This window comes from Balearica regulorum, chromosome 4, assembly GCF_011004875.1.
Source record: "Balearica regulorum gibbericeps isolate bBalReg1 chromosome 4, bBalReg1.pri, whole genome shotgun sequence".
Lineage (NCBI taxonomy): Eukaryota > Metazoa > Chordata > Aves > Gruiformes > Gruidae > Balearica > Balearica regulorum.
In genome coordinates, this window is record NC_046187.1 from 56,084,069 (window position 1) to 56,101,059 (window position 16,991).

The 16,991-nt window shown below is 44.6% G+C and overlaps 1 protein-coding gene across 16 annotated transcripts in view; it reads left to right on the plus strand.

Annotated features, from left to right (window-relative positions):
* The first annotated feature begins 9,320 nt into the window (after positions 1-9,320).
* Positions 9,321-16,991, plus strand: part of APBB2 (amyloid beta precursor protein binding family B member 2) — a 193,218-nt gene continuing 185,547 nt past the window's right edge. For 11 of the 16 annotated variants that reach the window (XM_075752258.1, XM_075752265.1, XM_075752256.1 and 8 more), the window contains exon 1: positions 9,434-9,559. The gene's annotated coding sequence lies outside the window, so the exon portion shown is untranslated. Of the gene's footprint in view, positions 9,560-16,991 lie in introns of all 16 variants that reach the window. The other 5 variants (XM_075752257.1, XM_075752263.1, XM_075752250.1 and 2 more) reach the window with 3 other exon arrangements.

Here is a 16,991-nt window from a genome sequence, read left to right on the forward strand (position 1 = left end):
TGATGCTGTGCAAGCACTGCTCAGCAATAGCTAGACATCCGTGTTATCAGCATGTTTTGGTCACAGATCCAAAACACAACCCCATGCCAGCTGCTATGGAGAAAATGAACTCCATCCCAGCCAGAACCAGTACACTGTGTCACCAAATATAAAACATGACAAGCATATCTGAGGCCACTGCAGGGACAGTGGGCGTCAGGGATCTGTGTAAGGCAGTAGCACCCCTCTTCTCTTCTGGTAAGTTGTCCGGAGCACAGCAGGAATTCCTGCATGTGAGTGTCCCAGCCTTTACTTAGAAGATCAGAGGGATCAAGAGGGCAAGCACAAATGACTGCTTTTATAGAGGGCCTGGGTCCATGAAAGCTTTGAGCAGGAAGGGAGGCATGTGTTTGTTTCTGAATTGCAGCCAGGTTAATTTAAATACTTCTGTGAGGAGTCTGGGTGACAGCAGCCCAGTGCTGTGGCATAATGTAAGTCCAGGTACTGCTCAGCACCTGGCTGTTGGCAGCTGCTCCCCAGGTCCATGGGCCAGGAGCTCTGGGCTAAAATGTCTCAAATATCAAGCAGGAGTAAGACTGGGAAGTGAAGAAATTCAAAGCAGCTCTGAGCTGAGCTAGGAATGGGGGAAAAAACCCAAATCTTTCTTTACTTAATGTAAAGGCTTGAAAAGCTTTGTTCTCCTGTCCCCTTCTCCACAAGGAGGGGATGTTTTGGCTAGGAGATGTAATGACTAAGGACTGCTGAGATGGAGATGTGCTGAGGGATGTGAACCCTGGGTCTGCCCTGTGATGAAACTCAGCTGGAGAGGGGTAACACTGAAGCTATCCAATTAAAAGGGTCAGGCTTAGGAGAGGGGCTGCTCTGCCAACGACTGCCTTTGTGTGTATTGACTGCCAGTAATGACTCTGCAATTGCTCTGAACTACAGCCAAGTCCTCTGGCTGTAAAAAATGAACTCTACAGAATGCAACAGCTCTTCTGGAAGCCTGGAGGTAGAAGTGTTAAAGTGCTAAAATGTAGCTTTGAAGGCCTGCCTTGAGAGTCTTAACTCTGAAGAGTGTGGCCATGGTTTTCTTTAATTCAGATCTGTCTGACAGGATGCATAAGATTCTTCACCTTGTTCCTCTACAAAATCTTGTCTGCCATATGGTGATGGTGTCTATCAGGGGTATAGCGATAGTATGCTTGTTTCAAGGTAGAAGTAGGACAAACAGAGTGACTCTTTTCCCTTTCCATAAAGGCAGGAGGGACATCATTGTTGACAAGGGTGTCTCAGATATATTCTCTGCTCTTACTTGGTATGAAAGTTTGCAAGGCTTGTCTCAGTGGATAAGGAAGACAGTATATTAGCACCTGGGCAATCGGCATGTGTCTCCTTTCCTTCAAATGCTTTCTTTGGTGATGTTAGCAAGCCACCCTTTTTACTCTATAGGCAGGAACAATCCATCTTTCTAGTCTCTTCTAGTGGAGGAGAACAATCCCTCCTTCCTTCCTCTGTCTTTGTTAATTTATACATTCTTGGGATTAGTGTTTTTATCTAGAGAGGTAAAATACATATCTCAAGTAAGAGGACCTCATTTTGTGCAATGTTTTAGCGTAATACATGTAATAGCTAATAATAATGAATTCTAATTTGGATGTAGCACTTGGATGATCTGTGATAAGGACTTACATCCCTACTTATATTTTCATCCAGTTGATGCCTTCCTCGGATTAACAGGCACAAGAGAAAAACAAGATGAGCCATGTGAATTAAACTACTGGTCATAAGAGAATTAAATAGCAGCACTTGACCCTTGCAATACACTCTCTTGTGCACCACCGTGCCTCTTCCCAAGTGCTGTGTTGTGCCAGGCCATCCCGGGGTCATCCTAGTCTGCTTCTCCCCTGCAGTCTTCAATTGCTTCAGCCACAGCTTAATTAGCAAACCCTGTCCTTAGACTTGCTTTTGAATACTCATCAGCCATACATAGCACCCAGAAAGCATTCACAGCCTCTCTTTTGGGACTGCTGGAAGAGTTTACCTTAGGTAGGCTGAGTTTCTTGTGAAACGAAATAAAAGGCAGTTCCAAATCATCTCCTGAGCACTATACACTCTTAAACTGGAGGAAAAGTAGGGGAAAAAGAGAAGCGAGCTGAGGGATGTTGTCAGTCAGTTGAAAGGATAGCAAGACAGTGACTCACTAGTACTTTTAAGGTTGGAGAGAGAGATGCACTTCCTCGGGTGTATGGGGTGCTAAGGGAAAGGCATGGGCCATCTCCCAAATACCTCTTTACATAAGTGGTCTCCATCCTTGAGAATGAAGCCTTTACAGGGAAAGGACAGAATATATGCTTTAGGGAGCTGCTGAGGAGTAAGTCTGTCATCACCTAACATGCTAACATGGCTTTAGTGTTTCTCAGGAGGACATACAAAAGAGCTCTTCCTGCTTGCATGACAACAGAGGCACCTGTGGACAAGGACTCTCCTGTGAAGGGGGTTTATTGTGAAATGTTGTCACTCCTCCAGTCCAGCAGCACAAACCATCTTACACTATATCCTGGAGGTCAGCTTATCTTCTTTTGGAGGGAGGGAAGAGGGGATGGATCATGATGGAGATTAACCCAGATGTAAAAGGCATTCCTTCACCCTTTTTCAAGCAAATAAAGACATTTAGCAGAATTTAAAGTAGTTGACACTTGAAATCAGTGAACAACAAAGCCAGGTCATTAAAAAAAAAAAAAAAAAAAAGAAGCTGTTTAGCTAACTCAGTCACAGAATCCCAAAAGATGCTTGTTTTGTTCCAGACATCTGCCTTGGTCCTGTACTCTTGCTGTATCTTATTAGTCTTCTGGTGAAATGTTTCCATCTGATTTTTTTATACATATTCGCCCTCACCTATATAAATTCTGAAATAAGGTGTCCTCAGTTCAGCATGTACTCTGAAAGCTTTTATTTCCATAACAAAACCATCTTACGTAGTACAAGCTACCCTGAACTTTTATACATCAACGGGGACATACATGTGTACCACAATATTTACAGCAACTTGTGCTAAAGGATTTACTTCCTCACCTACATGTGCACACTCTTGAGAAGTGTGGGGATTTTATTTTTAATTAGAGAAGTGGCCTGAAGTAAAGCCTCAGCTGCAGACAGTCTGTGAGAAATTCCAGCATGGTTCTTCTGTTAGAGCCTCTTCACCTGGGGAGCGATGTTGGCACAGAGCTGCTGGCAGCCCAGTAAGCGAAGCCGAGAGCCTGAGGTCCCTGCCTATCTAGCCCTGTTCTGAAGTGGGCTGGCTGTGCAGGACTGCATGGGAAAGACATTTTCTGCATCTGAGCCAGTCTCAAACTACCTCTTCTTCATCACTCCTAAGGTCTACAGCATATCTTAGAGTTCCTAGCCACTATATATATATATATATACACACACACACACGTATGTTTGGTGTGCAGCTCTGGCAGGCTGGTGATTCAGAAATGACTCAGAGCAGCACAGCTCTGTCACTTTCTCAGTGTGACCACAGTAGATAAAGCCTCACAGACCTAGATCTGATCTGCGCTGCTTCCTCACTCTGTAACAGCGAGTAGGAGCATTAAATGTATCCCTTAGTCATGCTGGTGGAATTCAGAACGTGCTTTTTAGCCGCTGAGATCTCCAAAGTCTTGCCTATACCAATTCCTATGTTAATTACAAATTAACAGTAGCTATTCACTTGTACTTAAAAGACGAGGCTTTGATTTTAAAATGTGTAAGAATGAGAGACATAACCCCATATTAATAACCACTTTCCAGAAGTTCATCTGGCAGAACATAACCCTTAGTTAAGTTTCAGTTCTGTCACAAAGCATTTTACACATGGTGACCACCCAGTGTATCGCTAACGCAAAGCAGTTGTGTGGTACGTGCTGCTCTTACCAGCTGGAGGATGCCGCAGTGTTGGGGCCCAACCGCTCCAACACCACTGTGGAAGTTGCCGGGGGAAGGTTATTAGTCTTGGCTCAACTGCAAGCGATTAACATTGAAAACACAGTGAAACAAGCTCACTCTGGAAACATCATCCCTACCACACTTGCCTTTGTCCCAAGCCACTGTCAGAGCCTAAGTCTACATCCTCCTGTGTGTCTTCGGAGGCTGGTCTCAGAGCATCAGCAGTGGTGAGAAAGGGAGGCTTTTCTCCCTCTCTGCTCCAGGAATTTTTCCATGCTATTCAAGGAGGAGTATTTCCAGCCCACCACGTTCAGATAAATGTTTAGGCAGTGTTTGTCACTGATGGAGAAACTTTTTCTGAAGATCAGTTTAACAAGCAGTGTTTCAAACCATCTACCCAAAGCACACATGGGTATGAAGAACACCATCATATAGCCCTTCAGCCTTTTTGCTGTAGTGGAGGCGTTTAGCTTATCAGTGTGCACGCTGAAACAAATCCTTCTCAGTGCTGAAAAATATTTAGATGACGAGGGAAACTACACTATGGATCAGAAAAACAATGGGACTGTATCACATTCTGCAGCTGCACATATAAACGCAAAACATGCCGCTCTTTCCAGTGTATGTTTATACACATAGGGCAAAATTCCCATTGAGTGCATTTGCAGCCTGGGCTTTTCTAGCTGTATTTAGGACATTAGACACTGGACTTTTGTCTCTCTTGTTTCAGAGACAAAGCACTGGCCTTCTGCTGTCAGTAAACCTAGTGTTTCCAACTTTATCTTAGCTTTCTACACCTCTTCATTAATATGTATTAGTGGATGTGATTGTGTATATATGCGTATACAGCAGATGAGTGGACTAGCCATTCTGGCCTGAGCCATGGGTTTCCTGCCTGCCTCGCAGGGAGCTGTATTGCTGCACCGCCTCGGCTGCACGGCAGGAAGCGGAACCGGCAGCGCAGCACTTCCAGGGAAACCTCTGAGGTGCGAGAGAACGATGGCTGAAACATGGCAACTGCTGGCAGTGGAGACCTGTTGGCCTGAAACTTCTAAGCTGTGCTTTATTGTGTGCTGCTTGAACAACTGCCTTCTCAAAATACGGAAAAAATGCCTCAAAGGCAAGCGGCATTCCAAAATCTCTGTTTCATATTCCTATTTCTCAGATGTAGAAAAATATTGATCATATGTTTCAGTAGCCATCAGAAGGCAGAGCTATACTTCCCATTTTAAGCACCCAAGGCAAGAAAATCTAGCTACACCTGAGCTTTGCAAGTGTGAGTTGTTCTCTTTATTTGACTACCTGTAAGTACAGGCCTTGCTCTGTGGCAAGTTTTGAGTATTTTTGTCTGCCAGAGCCACATAAAACAGTAAAGGGAGTCTGCTGAAAAGTCAGCTCTGAAACTACCTACTGCCTTCTAGCAGAGTGCCTAAGCATTAGAAACTCTGCATTAATAGCAGCTTTTTCTCATAAACAGCAGCTTTCCCTCACCTGGCCCCTCCAGCTAGAAGGATGTCCAAACTGGACTGTTTTCCTGCAGTTGTCATTTGGTATGTTCCCCTATTTCCAATATTGCAATCATTTGCAAGCTAACACAGTCACCCTGCTTGCCTCCCCCAGCACTTGCCTGTAATGATAAAAAAAAATGGAGCTGCCCCTTTCTGGGTGAGTGGGTGGGCTGGGTAAGCACATCATTTAATCAGGGAGTTTATATACCTGGGAGCGAGGCCAGGCCACCTTTCCTTCACCTCACCCATAGGAAATCCCAGTTTACCTCTGTATAACAGGCAAGGAAAGGAGAGATCAGAGAATTACATCTGGTCAGATGCCCAAGAGATCATTTATAACTAACTTTACAACTATTCCTGGATGCAAGGCTTTGCATTCCTGAAGAGCTAGAAAGAAACGTCAGAATTATTATTCTGCCTTGCTTGGCATGTCAAGAAATCAGCAAACTGCTGGCCTGCAAATTGCTCTGGATTGAACTTACATCCACATAGCCTTCGTTAATGTAGCAGTAATGTGCCTGAGATAGCTAGCTAATGCAGTGGACAGGAGAGGACTCCATGAGTGTAACAGGAGGCCTTGATTTAGTTCCTGGCTTGATTAAACTACTGGAGTAATCTTATCTGTGACTGATGTCTCGCGGTCTTTGCTTCTCCATAAATAACACAGGGAAGTTCCTCCATGACAGAATTAGTCTTTCACTATACGCTTGCCCAGGGAGCACTAATGAGACAGGAACTCAAAACAACAGGAGCAATCCATGCTTTTACCCAGGTCCTGGGAAGCAGTGCATCCAGGGGACTGAACCCTCTAAGCATGTTTGAGCCTTTAAGGAAAAATTATATGCTGCAAGTTTAATTCTTAAATCTCCTAGCTGACTGTGTAATGTGTGTGGTGTTTTTCGTTCTTTCTGGAAAATTATTTGATGTAGTATTTTAAGATGGAGACTTAATGTCACAGCAAATTGTGTGAGCATGTTAGAGAAACAGTTCCAAAGAAAATTACCATTCTGCTATAAATGAATTTTCCTAATTAAATTTCTATGTTAAGCTTGGGTTTATGATCAATATATTCAGAAAAAGGTTATTTGATGGTGTAGGTTCCTCTGAAATATGAAAGTACAGTTGCACCACTAGATGGTAGCCTTGCTTATTTCATATTCACCTCTTTTCTACTTGGCAGCAAGAAACAGTTTCTCAAGAGATGGGATTATTGCATACTTTCCACCTACATGGACTACTCCTGAAGTAAAAAGCTGGTATATAGAAGAAAGCAGGGAGAGAAACTATGAACTTCTCCTGAGAGAGCATTCGGGGGCACCGTCAGTCCCAAAGCAGGGTCTGCAGATCTGAGCTGTACTGTGGACTTTGATCAAAATAAATTTGCAGTCATAGTTCAAATACAGAAAAATCAAGATGAGGATGAAATGATTTTGGAATAAGCTGATAATATAGAAAGGCCTTTTTTTTCCCTGTTATGTTTATAAATGCTGTTTCACAAGATGTTTGTGTCTTATGTACCAAGGCAGTAAGTGCTCTGTATCAATTCCTGAAGGTCCCAACTGCAGGAACTGTTTCATTGTACTTGAAAAGTTAACACATTGGACTGCTCTAAACCAAGAGATCTATATTTGATGAGACTGGCTGAGGCTATGCAAGCAGTACATCCACCTGGAAACCTTTCTGAGAAGTCTGAGTGTATTGAGTGGCTGTCCATTTAGGATATATATGAAATTCCTTATTTAGTTTCCCCAACACTTCATTTTTATGACTCTGCTTACTACGCTGTAATCCAAAGGGCATTATATAGACTATGTAACTAAATGTTAATCATAATTTTAACCGCATAGTGAAAACCACAATGCAGTGCTTTTACACTTCTCATCAAAGGAATGTGAATTATGAGTATCTTGCCTGGCCATTTCTGTCAGGGAAATATATTAATAGGCTAGTCACTAATAATCTTGGGTAACCCGATAGTTGTCTTGCATCTCTTGAATAAATAAATTGCAAATTCCAGGTAGAGTTCTGCTCTACTATGCCGTCAAAGCATAAAAGCTTTCCCTCCTGCTGGATGATGTGCTTTGTTGAAGAGGGAAGCACCCTGATTTGCAAATGCTGGAATTTGATTAATCCCCTTTGGATGTCTCGGGAGGTCATTGGTCCTTCCAGCACTGATCATGATGACACGTTTCTATTAATGATCATTAGAACTATTGAGAGGCTTTTTTTTGAAGCTTCATCATAGTTCTGGATCTAAAAATATCAATTAAAATGTGAGTTTTAGCTTATAAAAGTGTTGATCTTTTAAAACAAATTAGAAGATTGAATCACATCCAATTTTAAGACAAATGGAAAAATGTGGGTATCACTACAAGCAAGAACTGTACATTTAAGAGTAAGTTATTAAGTATTAAAATGTAATTTCTAGGTGCTTTGCTCTAAATTATTATATATTTACATAATTGTTGCTTCTTCTTGTTCATTACTATTGCACTTGTAATTGCAATTTTTTTTCCCTGTTCTTAAGCTGGTGGATGTCAATATGATCTTCTAAAACCATAATTATTTCTAATTAAAGATGCTCTATTCCTATTCATCTTAATGATCCTTTTAATTGTACTCACTTCATGAGTGTTCTGCTGTTATCAGGAGCATAGTTGTAAAGCCAGGGAACAAAATACTGAAGAACGTTCTGGAATGCACAGGAAAAAAATCATCCCTTCCAGATAAATAAGTTTGCCATTATAAATGATGTGATAAATTTTAAGTAGGCTTGGGCACTTCAGTAGGATTCCTGAATGTGCTTTTGTTGAAGAGAAAATGAGACTGGTCATTTCATTATTCTAACAGTCTTCTTCCACCTCCTTGTATGTCTTTGGTCACTCCGATACAGCACTATATTTTACTGCTGATTGTTTTGCACCTGCGGACTTTGTCAGTGTTACGTGGTGTAGCAGTAAAAGGTCTGTTAGCAGTTACATGCTTTCCACTGAGCTGCCATCCCATGTTAAATTTTTTGCTTTGGCAATGAGCAGTTGCTTCCCCTGTAATCTCAAGTGCCTATCTTGACTCAACAGAAAAGATTCCACATATATGGAAGGCTTTAAACAGAATGATCTTCCCATGGGTGCATTCTTTTAAGCCTCACTACTAACTGGCCAGGATGTTGCTGGGATTCTCCACTCATTGCTCAAGACGTGCCTCAAAATTCACTCTCAACTTTACTCTGTGGTACTGCAAGCGTGAGGTTTCCAGGACTGGTCTCTTTACTCGTTTGTTCTCCGCACTTGAGAACACCCCATTTCTTTCCATCTGTGCTGGCTATGTTAACTTTTGAGATCCACCAGAACACAGCTGCCTGGAACACGATGCAGTGGTCAAGCACCCTCCGTTAGTCCATGACTCGCGAGGTTCGCTGATGTTCATCAGCCACATGCGTGTTTAACCCCGCTCCGTGTTGCTACTCGAGCCCATATCCAGTGTGAAACCACCCCGTTCTTCTAGGTGGGCTTCCAAACCTACATGGCTATGGAGCTCCCTGGCTCTCGGTGTTGCTGGAGGAGTCCTGGGATACAGCAGGTGGCATTTCAGGACATAACTACAGCTGCCTCACCTTCATATTATTACATTTGCCAACACAAGCCCGACTCTTCTTTTTTTCCCCTAAGGAGAAAAAAAAGATTTTTCATTTTTTTCAGGGGTACACCTGCTCCCACGGATAAACCCTACCCCTTCACACCAGGACCCCTGCTCTGGAAGCCACCGATGAGCTGCCGACTGAAAGCCCTCCCCCCCCAGTGCCACATCGCTGAAGGGACACCGGCCGCAGCCCAGGGGTCCGGCGGGGCAGGAGCGGGGGCGGCACCTCACGCCGCGGCGGGGCGGCGGGCACACAACATGGCGCCGCGGCGCACGCCCCCCCTTCGCCTCGCCCCGCCCGCCCGGCCCCCTGCGGGCCGCGGCTCTGGGCGGCGGCCGGGGCGGAGGAGGAGGAGGGGCGGTGGCGGCCGGCGGCCGGAATCGTTTCCTGGGTAAGCGCAACGGGCTGGGAAGCGTTTCCGGAAGGCTGGCCGCATCCCGCAGCGGGCTACGGGCGCCTCCGGGGCGGGCGGCGCTACGCGGAGCGGCGCGGCGGGCAGGTGCGCTCCGCGACCGGGCCGGGAGGCAGGGTGGGCGGGCAGCGCAGCGTGCCCCGTTGCCGCCGCGGGGCTCCCAGTGTGCGGCCGCCTGCGGTGCTGCTGCTCCGGCCGGCCCGCTGCCGGTGCCAGCGGGCAGGAGGCCGGGGGGAGAGTCCCGCCGCCCTTGCCCGGGGCCGCTCCGGAGCATCCCGGCCTCGGGCGTGCGGGGCCGGGGGCGGCCTGCGGCTGCCGGGTGCCACCGCCAGCCCGCTGCCCCGCTCCCGCCGCTTTCCTCCGTCGCGCAGAAGTGCTGCGGTGCTGCTGCAGGGAGCTGGCCGGAGCGTCGGTGCGAGCGCCGGGCTTCCCTCCGCGGGCGGCGAATAGGAACGGCGGCGGGTCTTGTTCTGCTGTGGGGGGGGATAAGGTAAAAAAGCATGGAAAGTGGCAAAAGTACCTGTAGAAGTAGCTTTTTTTGGTGTGTATGTGTCTATTAGAGTGGGCTTTGCGAATTCGGCTCTGTGATTAAATTGTACTTGAGGATTGCACGTGGGGTTGCAAATGGGAGTATGCAAAAATACAGTTCTCAGAACAAAATGTGGACCCCATTTAATCCTGCTTGAAGTTTTTGCTTGGGTCCTATGACAGCAACAGAGCTACTTCTAGTTGCGGCTAGAGAGAGAATGAATTCAGACGGGTGAAATAAAATGGAAAGAGTAATGGTTCATATTTGTACTTCATTGCTTTGCTTGCTTGTTTGCAATGGTTTGTAATTCTTGGCTGAGCCCCTGCTTGCTAGGGAGGATAAGTGCAGTTCTGTGCTTTAAGCACAAAATAAGTAAACCCAAGAAAAAACCCCAACAAACCTGCACTGGTGATAGACTGGTAGGCTTTGTGTGTTGTGGATGCTGTTGGTAGCTGTACAGGGTAAGGGCATCTGCAGTGAGTTGTGCAGGGTAACAGTATCTGCAGCAAGTTACAGTGCTTCACCTAAGATCTGCTGTATTGCCCCAGAAGCCAAGGTATGGGTTGCTGCTGAGTTGCTGCAGGCTTGCTGTGTCCTCTGGCTTGCCAGTGTGTTCTTCCAGTTTGTTCTAGATCTAGTATGTCATCATCCTGACATCTCATGCTCTGGTACATTCTGAAAGCTTGAATGAGTTGTCTGTCTTGTGTTTAAAACTGTTTTCTGCCTGTGTAATTGCATTTGGTTAAAATAAGTGTGCAGATGTTCTAGCACTTAAAGGGAGAGGCATCTTCTTACGGTGACCTTGGGACAAAATCTTGGCTGATTAACTTCCTTGCCTGGAACAGCCATGCTGGGTATTTTTGTTCTTCCTTTACAGCGATGAATGCTTGATGGAATACTTCTTGGCTTGTATTTTGAGGTTTTTTTGGCCACTTAAGGGAAATTGAGGTTTGGAGAGGACTCTTCAGGAGGAAGAATAGTTTTATCGTGAGTTACGAAGAATACATAACGTCGTTGTAACGAGGAGGAAGATCCTTGGCTCTGAAGCAGCACGAGAGAATGTGTCCTTCCCAGCGAAGGAGGCATCTAAGCAGTAGATCCCAGCAGTTTGGGAATCATTTCCTAGGAGAGGGGATGCATGACTTGGAAGCCTGGATTATTTCTCTTGTTTTTCAGTTCTGCAGCTAAGTCAGGAACAGTGACAAAAATGGTTGATTTTGGTGGGGCGTTGGATGGGCTCTGCTGTGCCCTCGGTCAGGAGGGATGGTGACTTCCTTAGGAAATGCCTGAGGAGCCTAGAGAGGGCTGCTGCAGGGCTTGAGCTGAAGAGTGGTGGCTTCAGGAGCTTGTTAGGGAGGAATTTGAGTACTTGAGATTACCTACTGTAAGGATTTTTGTAGCAGAGGCTGTGAGAAACTAAAATAAATCCCGATGGTTGGTAGGTAATCAATTGATTACATCTCTGTAGTCTGTCAGATGGCAGATCTGTGCGCTTTGGAAGCTCTGACCTAGGTCGTGCAGTCACACTTGGACAAATCATTCACACTGAAAACAGGCCATACCATATGTACGTCCCTTGGTAGTAGAAGATGAGGTCTTGCCTTTGTTCCCTGCTACGAGCAAGGAGCTCCGCTGCTGGGAACAGCAGAGCAGGAGATGTGCTGGGTGCGTTAGCTTGTTGCTGACCAAGCTGCTGCTGTTGTGAAGAAAATAAAGGCAATGGTGGAGCGTGTTAGGCCAGGATACTGGCAGGAGGGGTGGTGGGATGGGTGTGAACTCCTGAGCAGTGCCAGAAATACCAATTTTTCCGGCGGAGATGAGGAAAGCCTGGCTTGTTTAGCCTAGCAAATGAGGCCTGAGAGGGGATATGATTGCAATCTGCAAATACAGCAGGGATATAAACACTGGAAAGGGAGAGGAGCTATTTAAGCTGAAGAACAATGTTGACACAAGAACAAATGGATATAAACTTGCATGAATAAACTTAAGCTGGAATTTAGACAGTTTCTTCTCTAAGTGGAGCGAGGTTGTAGAACAACCTTCAAATGGGAGAACTGGGAGCAAGCCCCCTAACTGGCTCTTGAGGATATACTGAGGAAGTTTATATCGTGTGCTTGGCTATGGCAGTGGGAGATAAGGCTTGGTGACTCAGGAAGAGCTTTTCCGTACATCTGAGTTAACTGAATATAGATTTTCCATGCTAGTGTTTCTTATTTTTAAAATCTGACATTCAAAACTGGCATAAAAATAAAAAAGCATGCTTTACAATTTGTATCGCTACTTGGAAAGGGTTGTGATGTGCTTAGTGGCCACTTTCTGAAATGTTCTGCAAGTTAGGGTGTTTTTCCCCTCCAAAATACCAAGTGTTGGCTTACAGCTGCATCTAATTGTGTGGAAATTCCTTTTTCTTTAAGTCAAAACTGTGCAGAAGGAGACTATATACTAGTATGTGTATGTGAGCCTTTTGAGCTTATTATCCTTCAGGTTAAAAAATGAACTGCAGAACCCCCCCCCTTTTTTTTTTCCTACTGAAGCAATTCATAAATCCTCTCAAAAAAAGGAGTTGGGGGGTGGTGGGGGTAGGCTGTACAGCAGACCCGGATGGTGTGAACTGAGACCAGTGCTCCAAGCTATGCTGTGACTGGAGGACTAGAATATATAAAGTTTAAAGTAACTTTGAAAACAAGTCTAGTTGAGCTAGTTGTGCATGGGGTTTGTCTCATTTGCTGTTAAGCAGAACAGCTGAGAGTCACCTAGCATGGTGGTTGCAGTAGTTGAACTCGTATGGAAGTTTGTAGTCAGTTCTAAAAATATTGTTTGTGCAACACACAATGTAACCAGCTGTGGATGCTATATAACAGAATCACAGAATGTTAGCCTCTGGTCTCCATCTCTGGAGATCAATGGGTCCTACAACTGTCAGCAGTACTCTACTGCTTCTAGAAGATGTAATAAGTATAGAAATGAAAGAGCAGCTGTGATGGACCAAACCAAGGGTTTATCTCTCTAGCCCAGTATGCCACATAGAACTTGAACAAGCCACATGCTGGCTGGTTTCACCTCCAGGCAGCACCTTGAAGATGCCTCTAAGTGCTTCTGCATTGTTTCTTTGCCCTGTGACAGGAATTGGTCTCTTGCCGTCAGGAGGGATGAGGAGCTCTTGCAGGCTGACTTGTACTTTAGGCTAATCTATCACCTGCTGAAATGACATGTGAGAACATTGAGGGGAGGTGAAAATGGGTGCATTTACGATGTGCTTCATTGACTGTGACTCACATCCCTTTTGCAGGGAAAAGGAGACCTTGGGACATGTACATCTAATGCGTGAGGCTGCAGTTCCTCTTCTGGCTCCTCCAAAGCCTCTTCCTGAGCTTATGGGTGTTTTTGATTTCTAGCTTTCCTATCTGCCACCCTATGAAAGAATGGGATCTTCTTGCCAGTGTCCCCCCCACCCCTGTCTGAGCTGGCCACAGCTCCGTGGGCTGATGGGCTCCAGACTTGATGGGCAGGGTCCCAGCACCTCTGGCTGTTTCTCTTTTCTTGTCTCATTATGGGTCTGGGCAGAGGACTAATGGCTGCTGTCCCCAGAGCTTTAAGGAGCAGAAGATGCTGTTGGGATGCTCTGTGTGGTGTCCTGCTTTGGTTTCCTGGGTTTTTTTAACCCTTCACCTTCAGCCTGCTCCCTTTTTGATGTGTTGTCTTCTGCAACCTTTTTGTTTCTTTTTTTTCCCCTCTCCTTGTAAGCAGATGCCTGAGGAAAAATAAGAATAGGATGACCTTATTCAAAACCTCCTCTATAGATGTTCTCTGAGCCTCTGGCTGTTCTCAGCTTGGGGGTGCCAGAGCTGGGTGTGACCTTTCCTTGTTTCAAAACATTTGATGGCTTTTGGCTCCAAAGGCTTGTCTGGTCTGTCTGTAGCCCCCTGGGACCTCATTGCAGCCTCCACGGCCTTTGGCTAGGATTGGTGCTTCTCTCTGGGTCTGCTGCTGGCTCTGTAAAGAATTCCCTCCTTCTGCTTGTTCTCAGCTGACTTCCTTCATTTGGTGGCTCTTAGCTCTTGTGTGGCGGATGGTTAGTGATCCTGTATTATGCCACTCATGATTTTGTAGGCCTCTGTCTTCTTCATCAGGTTGGCTTTTGACTGGCCTGAAGAGTTGCGTACTCAGATGTTCTTTGTATGGAAGCCGTTCCTAACCGTGAGCATCCGTTGCCAGGAGTCTACCCCAGTTCTACATGTGTTTTAGGATGAAAGGATCAGGGCTGTATACAGTTTACAACATGTAGGTGAGCTTTGGGGCTATACAGTGGCATAACCATGTTGGTGGTTTTTTTTCTTTTTTTTCCTCTTTTTTTCTTCCTTAATAATTTGTAATGTTTGATTTGGTTTTTGGACTGCTAAGGAGTTAATTTCATGATTCTGTGAAACTGTAGTGTCACGATGTTGCTCAGGAGTACAGTCAGTTTGTAATCCCTCAGTTACGTATAGCCATGGTTGTGCCTTTCCCATGTGCATCTTCTTACATTTCTTGTGTTTATTTGCATTAGCTTCCTCTGCAGCATTACTGACTCAGTCTCCCAGGATTGTCTGGAATTCCTCACATCCTGACCTTGCTACCACAATACATTTTTTTGTCATCAGCAAACTTCCCCAACTCGCTGCTCGTTCCCCTTTCCTTGTGTCACATGAATGTGTCAAACAGCCAAATCTGACCACAGGTTGCTGCCACACTTCATTGGTGACTTCTGATTGCTCTGGGAAGAGACTATTTACTCTCATCCTTACCCTGTTTCTATTTTTCAACCATCTATCTCTCCACATATGACATTTCCTCTTACTTTGTCTTCCTACTTTCCTTAAGAAAGCCCTTAGTTTTTGGTAAGGGACTTGGTTGAAGTCCTTTTGGAAATTCAGATTGGTCAGAATGAATGGGTGTACTTTGTTCATGCTTGGCACCTTTGAAGAACTTGGATTTATTAGGCATGGTTTCTCTCCATACAAACTATACTGACTTTTCTCCAGCAGACTATTTATACAGGTGACCAAATTCTTGCCTTTTATCGTTAGCATCAGTTGAGTTAATTATTAGCCCAGTAGAGGTGTTAGGCTTTGCAACTCTGTACTTCCCTGGGTCCCTACTGAGATTGTAATCTTTTTCACTTTCCATTCCACCTTCTGCAAAGGATGTTTCAAGCGGCAGGTTGCAGAGCTCTGCAGAAGAATTTGGCCGAAGCATTGCAGAGAGTGCCCTGGGATTGCTAACGGATGCTGGTTTAGCTGTGCCTTGCCTGAGAGGTCCTGGTTGCATAAACCTATTGCCAAGGGTCTAAGGGCAGACCCTGCAGCGAGGTGACTGGAAATGAACGTAGGAGTCTGCCCTAACAAGGACAGCAGGATGATGAGTAGACATTGTGTGGCAGTTAATTTATGCTTTAAAAAGATCAAATTTGATTTAGCTTAAGATCTAAGGTGAACCTCTTAAGTTCTGTCTCCTACTGTCAAATCCATTTTCTTTTTTTAACTAAAATGTGCTGAGCTTCTGTCTCCCCTGAAAATGTGGTATTTGTTTGGGTAAGCGTTTAGATGGTGATTTTTACTGCTGAACAAACTTTGCATCTGTGTATAACACTGATTAGTGCCTTTTTAAAGTGGTCTGCATAACAATTAGGATGATTAACTAGATGCAGATTTTTGCCTTTATCAGTAGTCTGCGCTGCATTTGATACTGAACCCTGATCTCAGATGAATGAAGTCAGATGCAGTTTACTTGAGGATATTCTTGAATGTATACTACTAACTTGAGTAGTAGTGCATTAAGAGTAATAATATCTGTCAGAGGAAAGTTTGCTACAAAATAAAGTATGTAAATTTTTACTTCTGATCTCAATATCGGATAGCCAGTATCTGTAATTCTGGTTTGGTTTACCTTATGAATAGTGCTGTTGCTGTAAAGTACTTCAAGCAAATTCCTGGCGGACTTATCTTTGACAGTTTAATCTTTTGGACTTCACAATTTAAAAATCACTGCTAAAATCTCAGTGGTGTCCTCCTGCAGCTATGCCAAAATAGAGTTGTAGCCCACTGATTTACCCACCTAGTTCTTATTATTTGTCTGTCTCCCCCCCCCCCCACCCCGAAATCTAACAGAAATCTCTTTCCTTTGTTTTCCATGCTGGATTTGCACCCCAGGTACTATATCCCATCAGACAAGCATCAGCTCTGCCTGCCCTTGGGAAAACCCTTCTGGAATCACTAGACATGCTTACTGTGATATGCTTTTAAGCAGTTTCATAGTGTGTTTAGTTCTTTTGTTGAAGGTTGGTTGTTGCGGTGGTTTTTTTTTTTTTCCTTTCATGCAAGTGCGGTTTAATTTTCAAAGGCACCAAAAGGAACACTTCTAAACTACTTCTGCAGATTTCAAGTGTAAAATATGTGTTTAAAAAATACCCCTTGGATTTGATATTGGTGCTAAAATGTGTTTCATTCAGGACTCTTAGTCACAACTGATTTTTTTCTTATATCTAGCAGCTGGTTATGAAGGGAGGTTTCCTGGTATAATTATTGTGAGTAAAGGACAGATTCCAAAGGGAAGGAAGCTGGCAGGCACTAAATGTTCCCTACCTTTATGAATTAACTTGTTTGAACAGAAGAAACTACCATAAACTTTACATATTTTGTTGTTTGTTGTAGAAACATGTCATTCCTTTGCAGCATTCTCAGGGTAGAAAGCCCTCCAAACAGTTATTAAATGACAATAATTTGGTGTGACTAATATTGGCACAAATTAGTTAAAAAGCCTTTTTCGGAAACCTCGTAAGTGTAATTTCTCAGATGGGTTGGAGGGAGATGCTGCAGGGTGCTTACTGGCCAGCTGCCTGATTCAGCAAATGAGGAGCTTGACATTAAGCCATCCTATGTATTTAATCCAGAATTTCATTATAAGGAACTGGAAGCAGTAGTTTGGGTAAATATGACAACTAATTCATTGCTC